General features: G+C 40.1%; 1 long non-coding RNA gene across 1 annotated transcript; it reads right to left on the bottom strand.

Moving 5' to 3' along the window:
• Window positions 1-404: 404 nt before the first annotated feature.
• On the bottom strand, window positions 405-1,798 carry LOC115160906 (uncharacterized). The gene is made up of 2 exons (XR_003869135.1): window positions 1,566-1,798; window positions 405-1,321 (listed from the first exon to the last, which is right to left on the bottom strand). It is a non-coding gene; the product is annotated as an uncharacterized LOC115160906 (long non-coding RNA).
• Window positions 1,799-12,022: the final 10,224 nt, after the last annotated feature.

Below are 12,022 nucleotides of genomic sequence, written 5' to 3'. Positions count from 1 at the left end.
AGTCGTATATATGCATTGACTTCCAAACTCTCCAAAACAAATGGCAATATCCTTAGCAGGACAAGCATTTGCCCAGATGACTGTTTTAGTTTTCCATCACTTGACGTAAATGTACTAACAGAAATTGGGGATGGCCGATCGCTAACATCTAGAGGGGAATAAGGGAAACCAAGAATAGCAGAATTCACTGAGTCCAGATCAATCTGTCCTGACACAACAAGATGATTCAAAATACATTGGGGCTATGCCCTCCAGAATTACATGCATAATGTCTTGCGGAGTTTGTTGTATGATATCAAAGGCTGAGAACTCAACTAACTTGCTCCTTCTATTGATCCCATATGTTGTTCTCAGGCTGTTGCGAAGCAAGTCAGTCTGTGCCTTTTCTATTTCATCACACTGTCTGACATGCTTCTCCAATGTCCTTTCAGTATATGCATCCTCATTGAAGTGTGACTGCATGTCCTCAAAAGAACACTCAGTGTCTGCACTTACTGTAGGCAAAGCCCACACCCTCTGAACCCTGCTAGTTCATGTTGTGCCAGGGTGTCTCCAGAGAGAGAGACCATGGCACCATATATTGTTTTCTCGCCGTTAATAGTTAGCATTTTAAGCCCACTGTACAATGAATGCATCCATGTCTTCCATGATTCTATTCAATATTACATCTACACCAGATTGACGGAGGTCTGCTGATCTAGCCATGGCAAGTAGCCTGATAGCAGCCAGTTTAGAACTGTATTTTGGATTTATATTTCCTAGGGTGTAGTACACCATTAACAACTTGTTTTTTGATGCAAAGGATCCTAGTGGATTACAGATCTCTATTTCATCCGTGTACAGAACAATCTGCAATGCATTTGGTTTCTCTGAAAATAAGGGATGTGATTTTAGAAGAGCACCATCAACAATGTCATGAAAAAAACTTGCCCTGCACATCTGGGGTCCCTTTTCAACCATAGACAAAATCGTTGGGTGTGATAAGAACTGCTCTAGACTTTTGACTAATGGTACATAATAAAATAATTTGTCTTTGATGAAAATGTCTTTTGATCCTCCACATTTCATCCTGCATATGGTTCCAGCAATTGGAATTTCCTCTGCATCCAAACAGCTTCTTAATAACACTGTCCTGTCTAAATGTTGCAACGCCAGCAAAAGGGTCAATGAAATTGTCAAATATATCCATTGCATCTTTTTCAAGTTGACCTGATGTGCTTCCTGAATGCTTCTTTAGCACTGCCTCCATCTGCTTCCTGAGGTTGTCCAATAGTGATGATTGATACTGCTGTACCCCAGCAACAATATCATTCACACCTTTCTGAAAATGAGACAGTGAGAGAGGTGGGGATGTCATCAATCATGGAGGTTGGAACACACCATCATGTATACCTATGATATTCACATTTTCTTATGGCATATTCATTAACATAAGGACATAAGGGATCAACAATAGTAAGGTGGACAACCTAGCACTGAGAATGAACTCAACCATCACTGAACCACTACAAAATGCTCTGCATAATGTAACAAACCAAATGCTCTGTTCAGAAAAAGCATCTTACCTGTGAGAGATGATGCTTGGCTCTGGTATTTATCACAAAAGCAGTGGCATGTGTTATCAGATTCTAAAAGAAATGTTGACATTGAATGTAGTATCCTGAGGCTGGACATTACAAGTTCATGACAAGTATAATGTTTGTGACAGGAGAAGTGGTTGTGAAGACTGACTATGAATGCTATTAGTAAATCTAAGTACTTAAAAAAATATGGTAAATTTCAGTAGATTGCCACCAACCGAGTAACTTACTTGTTGCACTGTAACAGCTCCATGTTGGTCAATGACCCTTTGCCCATCATCTGAGTCAGATGGATGGAGTTGCTGATCAGTGATGCTGGAGTTAGCTAGAAGACTATCGGGTTGAATGTTGTCCTGTGAACCACACATCAAAGAAACAGATGATTATTTGAAATTGTATTTAGTGTCACCAATAGTGCTATTTAAGTGTTTTGTTCCTATTTATCATCGATTATTTTCACATTAAACCCAGCTTTAGCCATAAGAGTCATTATGGCTACAATGATCGAATAGCCTAATGGACAGTATGACTTTGGTCCGTGTATCGTCTGTTCATAAAAAAAAAATGTTAAGTCCAGAGAACAAAAAAAATGCTAGCTAGCTACTTACTTGTTCCGGTGGTGCTTGGCTTTCCTCCGATGGCTGTTCATCTGGTCGGGTGCAATCAAGTAGGTGTTGAAGGTGGTTTCTCTTTACATGATGGAAGGAATTGTACACTATATTCCTCAGTGCATCCGTCAATACCACAGAGCAACCAGAAATCAGGGCTGCGACTGTGAAATCTATTGATATGGCTCAATAACAGTTTCAATTAAAAAGTAATAAAAACGCAGCAGATAACGCACCGTCAAAGCATCTTGAACGTTACTAAACGCAAGTAAAACGTTCCCACTGCTTTCGATGAAAAGGGCGGAAAGAAGTGAAAATGATGTTCAGTATTTATAATAAAACCAAGTAATTTATTGGAGTAGAGAACAACACCACTGGGACTTTTAACTATACATGTATCACTCCGCTTTACAGGTGTTCTAATAACCGTTAATTACATTAACAATCGTTCTCTATCTTAAATTGTAACAAACTTCGCACCGCAAATATGAACATATTTCCACAAATAACATTTGAGTTAAATTATGAATGGTCGTCAAGAGAGGACGGTAACGTGTAGACCTACACAAAGTAGCAGTAGCAAGCTAGTGTGGAGGAAAATGTATATGTGTTGCTTGGCAACAGTCCAGTCCCAGACCAGTTGGGGAACTATGTGTTGCCGGAGCCAAATAAATGATGAAATAAATAAACAAATCATAATCTGTTGTCGCTTATTACTGTTAACTATGAAATTGCGCTTGTAGAACTGTTTTATAAAAGCAATATCACACTCGAGGTCGTGCTGTTATACTCAATATTAATATCTTTGGCCTGCGGCCTCGTACCTACGACCGAATCACAGCCGTGCTGATATTCAGCACTCCCTCTCGTGTGATATTGCTTAACTGACGTACGTTCATCACATTATCTAGCTAAATAAGAGAGGCCTAAAAAACTAAAAAGTCAAATACGGTCCAAATCTTTCATTCATCTAACAGCACCATGAATGAAGATGGAATGGATGACACATATCCAGGCATGGACCATATATCAACCGCAGTATTAAAAGGTAATGTTCATTTGTTTACACCGTCTACCTTTCTCCTTAGCAAGCTAACGTTAGCTAACGTTCATTTGAATTGGAAAGTTGGCAAACCAAGTTAGCATGCTAATTTTAACAAGGTAACGTTGCCTTTTTGCAGTTAACTGCACGAACGGCCATTCGTTGAAAAAACTTGAACTTTGGTTAGATTGAGTGCTTTATTGCCAGAAATAGTGTTAATGAGGTGTAAATGTGCCCTAATGACTGACACCGTCGATTATTTAGCTTCGCCGTCTTTGGCGCCCTTTCTATTGACAATAGAAAATCAATAGAAATAGCGCCAAAGACGGCGAAGCTAAATTATCGGTGGTGTCAGTCATTGTCTACAATCTTAGCTAGGCAAGCAAAGATTAACAAAGGTTTTCAATATGGGAGACAATTTAGCATTAACGTTAGTTTCATTAGCTTGCACTATCTTTTGGTTTAAAGTAATTGACTTAAACGTTAATGATATACTAGTAGTCTAATTTTGTTAGCTAACATTAGCTAGCTTGGTAAATCATTCCTGCATTAACTGGAAAGGGAAGACAGTATGCTAATGTCTCATAACCTATATCAACCTGACACTTTGCGTCTATAAACTATGATTTAGTTGCTAATTACTTAACTATTTACCATGTGGTTACATGTCTTTTTCAGCTGCTAATATAAGCACAGACATGCTGCCCAGCCTCTAAGGAGGATTTACATTATCTCTTTCCCGGTCCAGAGCACTTCTTCAGAAGGAGAACCATTTGGAGATTTACTCATGGTGAAAATGAGGTCATGTTAGATTTTGACATTTGGGAGACATTTAATCTAACCATGCAGACAGTGTTTCCTGTTATCAAAGTAGCATTTCCTGGCCATCATTACAATACATGTATCTACAGATCTACTTGTTTTGGTGTTTGCTGTTAGGTTGTTGTTACAGTGTGGTGTTCTTTGCCTTTATAATTACTATAGAATAAATGTATGTCTTATACAGGGTGAAGAATCAGACCTGTGTAGACCAGGCACCACCTCTGGGACCTGGAGAGATCCCCACTATCTAGATGCAGCACCCCAGAGGTTGAACAGTTGGGTGGTAAGTACACAAATTGAAATAGTGGATAGTGTTTCCTTATAAATGCAACTTCTACTACTACTCTAAATGAGGGACTAGAAACCAAGTGACTATTTAGTCTTCAGTGTTTCCTGTGGAATGAGAGGTTTGGGGGGGTAGTACCAGCGGAATCACTGGTCTTAATTTCAGTCTACATTTTTAAATGTTAATTGGTCGGGTTTGTGATGTTTTCTGGCATCAGAAACTACTGAGAGGCCTACAGAACCAGGCGAGACATTATAAAACTCTACAGGATATGTACAATACCAAGGCCAGACCCAACCAGAAGGATGTTTCCCAGCTCCTGGACCTTGAATTCCAAGCAAGACGGGCCTTCATCGACTCTGATGCTACTAAGGAGCAGGACAGGCCTACCAAGATACTTCAAGGGTATCCCTGCTTCAGAGAACTGGAACATGTAAGCAAATGTATTCATTTTAAGTAGGCCTATGCTTCTTTATCCTGGTTAACACCAGACCAAATCTCAAATGAGATGCGGTGTGGGAACTGAGCAGCGTGAGAAGCCATAGCAGGGACGGGGGTAAACTACTTCGGGCAAATGTAAAACAGTGAGCTCGCGAGAATTCGGTCTGGTTGTCTGTATGTCTGTCATGTTATGGATGAACTCCGGCGGATCCTCGATCGAGGGAACTGCTTTATATCTGAACTGAAGACCTGCTGGGGGACCTTTTACAACAAGGCACAGTTTTATGTAGTGTTCAAAAAGGTAATGAAGCCACCGCTGCTGGACAAAGGTAATTACTGGCTCTGTTGACAATGGAGAATCCCATGAACGGATTCATTTTTGTTTAAATAACTGGCTGCAGTAAATCAAATGAAACTATTTTTGTTTTTAACAGTGAAGCACTCAATCGCTATGATGAGGGCTTTACCAGATATATTCCCATCACCTGTGGCTCCACCGAAGAAGTTAGGACATGCAAGTGAGGCTATGCTTCACATCCTTGAGGTAAGAAATGTGTGCATGTATTAGAATTTTCATTACTTAACCATAACATACAAAAAGTGTGAATTGTCTTTGTTGTCATATTTGTTTTTCTCTTTGTGTTTGTGTCAGTCTGCAGAAGACCCCAACACCTTTCTTCAGGAGAGACTACTCTTCAGCCGTGTCGTGATTATCTGCGAAACCAACTGCGTACTGGCCATTGGAACCATGCCTGTGGTGACCTTCCCAAAAGAGGACATCTATGCCAGCGTGACCTATCTCATGGCGCGTTATTACAGTAGTGGGTGTGGAGTCAGCCGCAGGAAACAGGAGTAGTTGCTAACGGGCTTTTAATGAATTGCACCATAAAAGAAAAGTACACCCACGAAAACACAACTGGGTGTGATCCAACAAACACAATGATCCAATAACACGTACCACTGCATCAACAACAGTCGACAACAGAAAGTAAGTCCGCACACAGAACAGGTGGGGAAACGGGCTTAAATATTCAACTAAACACTAATCATATACAGGTGCAAACAATCAAGACAAAACCAACAGAAAAGGGAAAAAGGGATCGGTGGCAGCTAGTAGGCCGGTGACGACGACCGCCACCCGAACAGGGAGAGGAGTCACCCTCGGCAGGAGTCGTGACACATATTGCCTTATTTCAAGACGATTGCAATAGCATTGGATTCTAAATTTAAGCACATTTTCCTACATATTGAGAAGATAATTCTTAAATATTTTCTTTGTATCCAGACAAATGTACTTGTTTTTAGTGTAGCTGTACTGGTTTTAAGAAATATTTACTAAACATACAGCCTTATTTCAAGATGATGGCACTAGCATTTTCTAAATTTAAGCACATTTTCCTACATATTCAGAAGATTATTCTTAAATATTTTCTTTGTATCCAGACAAATTACTTGTTTTTAGTCGAAACGCACTAGGTTTAAGATATCTGTGCGTTCTTTGAGACTAGATATTTTTACTTGTTTAAAACATCTTGGCAAGTAAAATTTTCCAGTTCTGTTAGCAGATAATTTTGCTTATTGTCACGACTCCTGCCGAGGGTGACTCCTCTCTCTCCCTGTTCGGGTGGCGCTCGGCGGTCGTCGTCACCGGCCTACTAGCTGCCACCGATGCCTTTTTCCTTTTCTGTTGGTTTTGACTTTATTGGTATCACCTGTGTTCCATTAGTGATTAGTTGGGTACTTAAGCCCGTTTCCCCACCTGTTCTGTGTGCGGGCTTTTTTCTTTCTTGCACTGTGTATTGTGTAAGTGGAATGTGTTTTTGGGTCATTGTATTTTCATTACACCCTGTTGTTATTTTGGGTGTATACTCTCTTTGATGGTGCATTTATTAAAGCACGATAGCAAACGCTCTTGTTTCCTGCGCCTTACTCCACACCCACTACATCAAGCGTTACACTTATTTAAGGTAATATTTCCTGCATTTTTTTGTTTTTTTTGTTTTTGAGAGCTGACTTTTTGCAGTGTATGTTGATTTGTTTAACCCTTTTGGGTTACTACATGATTCCAAATGTGTTATTTCACAGTTTTGATGTGTAGACTATTATTCTGCAATGTAGAAAATAGTTTAAAAATAGAAAAGCCCTTGAATGAGTAGTGTGTCCAAATGTTTATCTGGTTCTGTGTGTGTGTATCTACCTATCTATCTGTCTATTGGGGGATTGGAAATGATGCAGACAATTACATTGATGGAAGCCACAATCTATATGCGATATTAAAGCTGATCTACCCCCTAAAAAACAAATAAACATCTCACTTCGGTGCCTTTATCTCTCTCTCCGTCAGGCCTTCATCCGCCTTTACCTCGCCCACCACAAGGAGGAGCGCATCGACGTGCTGCAGCTGGCCCAAGAACCCTTCCTCATGCCCCCCTTCCGCAAGGCCCTGGCCACCGGTCCTGGGCCGTTGGCATCGGGCTCCACGCCCTCCACCTCCAGCGCATACACAGCAGTGCCTCGAACTGAGGCGCCCAACACCATCCCAGAGGGACCCTGTGGGGGCCACATTACTCAAACGCCCTCCCTTCTAGATAGGGGGATGGGGGAAGGAGGATGGAGGGGGTAAAAACAGACTAAAGGATGGAGGAGGAATATCTGACGTGCCCTCCCTATCCTCACCCCTCCTAAGACATGAAGGGGCAGTGCCAGTCTATGGCTTGTCTGTAAGACCCAATGGCTGTACATGTACACACCCCTGCCACAATGAAGAGAAAGACCTTGCTTGGCCTGTCCAGTGGGCTGCATCACAGGGTCATAGGAAAACAGACTGAAGTCACAGTATGTTGTGTGTGTGCATACCTGTTTTCGGGAAAACCAAACAGCTCAAATCAAATTGTATTTGTCACATATATGTGTTTAGCAGATGTTATTGCGGGTGTAGCGAAATGCTTGTAAGCTAGAAGCATTGCAGCCCTATCTGTCGGCACCATTTTCTTACGTATCCATTCCATTTGATATTTTGAGAGAAAGGCTTTTTTATAAATTATTGCTTGAGTTGTATCATAAGTTGAACTCTATATATTTCCCAATAATAGAATCAATTGCCCCCCTCCCTCTTTTTGAAGGGCACAAATGAAGGGGGAGTTTCTATTTTTGATGACCAAAGTTGAAGGCATGCCTGGCTGATACAACAATGTTACGTTTTACACACGTCTAACTGTCAAGTGAAAGAAATAAATAATTTTCACTAGGATCATCACTTTTAACTGATTTGATCAGATTTAAATATTTTCTTGGATATTGGACTGGGAGTTTACTTTGTTATTTGGATGGTTGTCCATCTTTTTTTCATGAGGCTTTCCCCCAAAATGGAGAGGGAGAGACTTAATAGAAATGCATATAAACCATTTAACCGACTTTTGGTATAACTTTGTGGTTCGTTAGCAAGGAGTTACGTCAAAGATAATTCTCATTCATTGCAAATTGTGCAGTGTAACATTCTAAATTCCAACATGACTTAAATAATAGCAAAGTTATTTTAGTATATTGTGAAACATGATTTCACTCTTGAGCATAGGTGTGTTGTTTACCAGAGAAAAGCAGAATAGCCTAACTGGTAATACTCAAATATACACAGCCATACAGAGCTAGCTACATGCTACGTACAAGGCTAGCAACACAATGACTGCCTGAAGAGCCAATCTAAAAGTGCCTTCAGAAAGTATTCACACCACTTGACTTTTTCCACATTTTGTTGTATGGATTAAATTGAGTTTCACTGGCCTACACACAATCCCCCATAATGTGAAAGTGGAATTATGTTTATAGAGATTTTTACAAATTAATGAATTGAAAGTATTGTGTAAATACGTATTCAATCCCTTTGTTATGGCAAGCATGATGTTCAGGAGTAAAAATGTGCTTAACAAGTCACAAATTGCATGGACTCATCTGATAAGTGTTTAACAGGATTTTTGAATTACGACCTCATCTCTGTACCCGGCCCATACAGATAATTGTAAGGTCCCTCAGATGAGCAGTGAATTTCAAACACAGATTCAACCACAAACACCAGGGAGGTTTTCCCAAGCCTCGCAAAGCAGTGCACCTATTGGTAGGTGGGTAACAAAACAAACATACGTTGAATATCCCTTTGAGCATGGTGAAGTTGATAATTACACTTTGGATGGTGTATCAATATACCCAGTCAGTACCAAGACATTGGTGTCCTTCCTAACTCAGTTGCCGGAGAGGAAGGAAAACGCTCAAGGATTTCACCATGAGGTCAATGGTCACTACTATTGATAATTTTGAAACTTTTACTTTTACTTCACTACATTCCTAAAGAAAATAATGTACTTTTTACGCCATACATTTTCCCTGACAGCCAAAAGTACTACTTACATTTTGTCAGGAAAATGGTCCAATTCACGCACTTATCAAGAGAACATCCCTGGTCATCCCTACAGCCTCTGATCTAGCGGACTCACTAAACACAAATGCTTTGTTTGTAAATTAATGTCAGAGTGTTGTAGTGTGCTCCTGGCTATCCGTAAATAAAACAATAAAATATAAATTGTGCTGGCTGGTTTGCATAATATAAGAAATTTGAAATTATTAATACTTTTACTTTTGAAACTTAAGTATATTTTAAACCAAATACTTTTAGACTTTTGCTCATGTAGTATTTTACTGGGTGACTTTCAGTTTTACTTGAGTCATTTTCTATTAAGGTATCTTTACTTTTACTCAAGTATGACGTTTCAGTACTTTTCCCACACTGCTCTCCAGCAACTAAGTTAGGAATGACGCCTGTATTTTGTAGTGACGGTGTATTGATACACCATCTAAAGTGTCATTAATAACTTCACCATGCTCAAAGGAATATTCAATGTCTGCTTTTCCTATTTTTACCCATCTAACAATAGGTGCCCTTCTTTGCGAGGCATTGGAACCCTCCCTGGTCTTTGTGCTTGAATTTGTGCTTGAAATTCACTGCTCGACTGAGGGACCTTACAGATTCATTAATTATCTGAATTAATGAATAAAATGAAGAGCAGGTTACAGAGTTGTTGATTGTCCACTGTCAACATTCTGGAACTCTTGATGTCATAATCGACTCTTCTATTACATCATGTTGGGTCCATATCTTATGTATCTTTGACAGTGAACAGTAAACCCAAATCACTTTTACAAAGCACAGCTGACCAGTTAGTAGTTTGACTTGTAATTTGTACTGCCTACTTTTGAAAGACAATTTCTTTCATCAAAATGGCACAGCTCGCCCAGAAAGGTGGGCTGTGCAACATGAAGATGTTATTTTTGGCTGTTATTTTCTGTCTCCTATCGCCTGCTGCTACAAATGTGTTGGCTTCTTCGTCTTCGGACCAGAAGACTTTGATGCCAGTGAAGGACCACTCTGTTCGGAACAACCCTGACGCTACAAAAGAGACCAATTTTAAGACATTGCTGGAACAACTTGAGAGTTTACGGGTGAAAGACGATTCTTCTCCAGGTAATGTGGGCCAGTTGACAAAAGGATATTCCTCAAAAATTGCCAAGTACCCCTCGGAGCTTGTGGAGCCCCTGATTTCTGTTCCAGAGCACAAGCCTTTGATGCCAGTGAAGGACCACCCTGTTCAGGACATCCCCAATGTTGCAAAACTGACCAAAATGGTGCAAGTGGACCAGATGCTGGAACAACTTGAGAGGGTGAAAGATGATACTTTCACAGGTAAAGCTAAAGTCCCCCAGAAGATTGTGGAGAAACTTATTCCTTATCTACTGGCTTACAAGCAAACAGCATTACATGGTGACGATGACGTCTTCAAAGAAAATGTTCAGGCTTCAGCTCCAAAAGCTCAGAAGAGCACCCTGAAGATCAAACCCAGAGTCAACATATTGACCGACCCTTCTTACTCCGAGCCACTTGTGAAGGTGAACCTGATTTTGGGGATCTTTTTCTATGGCTTCATCGTAATAGTGGTTCTCTATGATGCTGTGAGAATCTCCAAGGAGGCTAGAAGGAGATCTGATGCTATGGCCGCTGCCAGGCTGAAGAAAAGACAACCAGCCACCGATGAACCACAGACACTGGTGTCCAGAGTTCGGGAGAGCATATCTTCACACTTTGGTTTGAAACAGGCATCATCCACACCACAGTGTGCCCACATTTCTGACAATTCGGCAAAAGAGTTGCACAAGTCAAAGGAGTCAACCTCCACCAAGGACAAATCTGAAACGGTAAAGAGACCCGGAAAGAGTGCCGTCAGCCTGAGAGAGTGTGAGCCACCTCTGCCTAGCATCCCAGAGAACTTTCTTGTGCCTGACTCTGAGCCTGCCATCCAGGTGGCATTGAACCCATTCGACACCAAGCTAGCCGAAGTTGTATCTCACAATACTGAGGCATCCAACTACGAGGCAACCGAGAAGCCCTGCTACACACATTCCGGACTCACTGAGGTTTGTGTCGATTAAGACCGAGGACTACTTCTTAAACCAAGTGACATTGAATAAAAGCAGCAGATATTGAATCACCAAATGAGATCACATGGAGACTGCCACCTTTGAAGACTTATTTTTTCTGTTTGTAAATGAATATAATTACTTTAGAATAGTAATAAAAATATATTGCATTTAAAATGTATGTTTTAAGTCATTTTTGGGTATTTTGATTTGTTGTTGTACATGAATAAGAACCATTATTTAATTGATAAAATAGATTTTTTGGAGAAAAAAATAGTTTAACAAATGATTCTTCTGTACTGTTGTATAGTTTTTTGCCAGTAGTTCTGAATATAGCCCTCACAAGCCCAAAGTGTCCCTGAAAATGTTGTGCTATGTCAGATATGTGCAGATACAGTGCCTTCAGAATGTATTCATACCACTTGACTCAATTCACATTTTGTTGTGTTACAGCCTGAATTCAAAATGGATTAAATATATTTTTGTCTCACTCATCTACACATAAGACCCCATAATGATAATGTGAAAACATGTTTTTTTGAAATTTTTGCACATTTATTGAAAATAAAATATACAATATCTAATTTACATAAGTATTCACACCCCTAAGTCAATACATGTTATAATCCCCTTTGGCAGCAATTACAGCTGTGGGTCTTTCTGGGTAAGCCTCTCAGTGTTTTGTACACCTCGATTGTACGATATTTGCCCATTATTATAAAAAAAAATCTTCAAGCTCTGTCAAATTGATTGTTGATCATTGATAGACAACCATTGTGAA

Source organism: Salmo trutta, chromosome 2 (genome assembly GCF_901001165.1).
Source record: "Salmo trutta chromosome 2, fSalTru1.1, whole genome shotgun sequence".
Lineage (NCBI taxonomy): Eukaryota > Metazoa > Chordata > Actinopteri > Salmoniformes > Salmonidae > Salmo > Salmo trutta.
The sequence above is the reverse complement of the archived record's forward strand: the minus strand, read 5'-3'. Positions and strand labels throughout refer to the sequence as shown.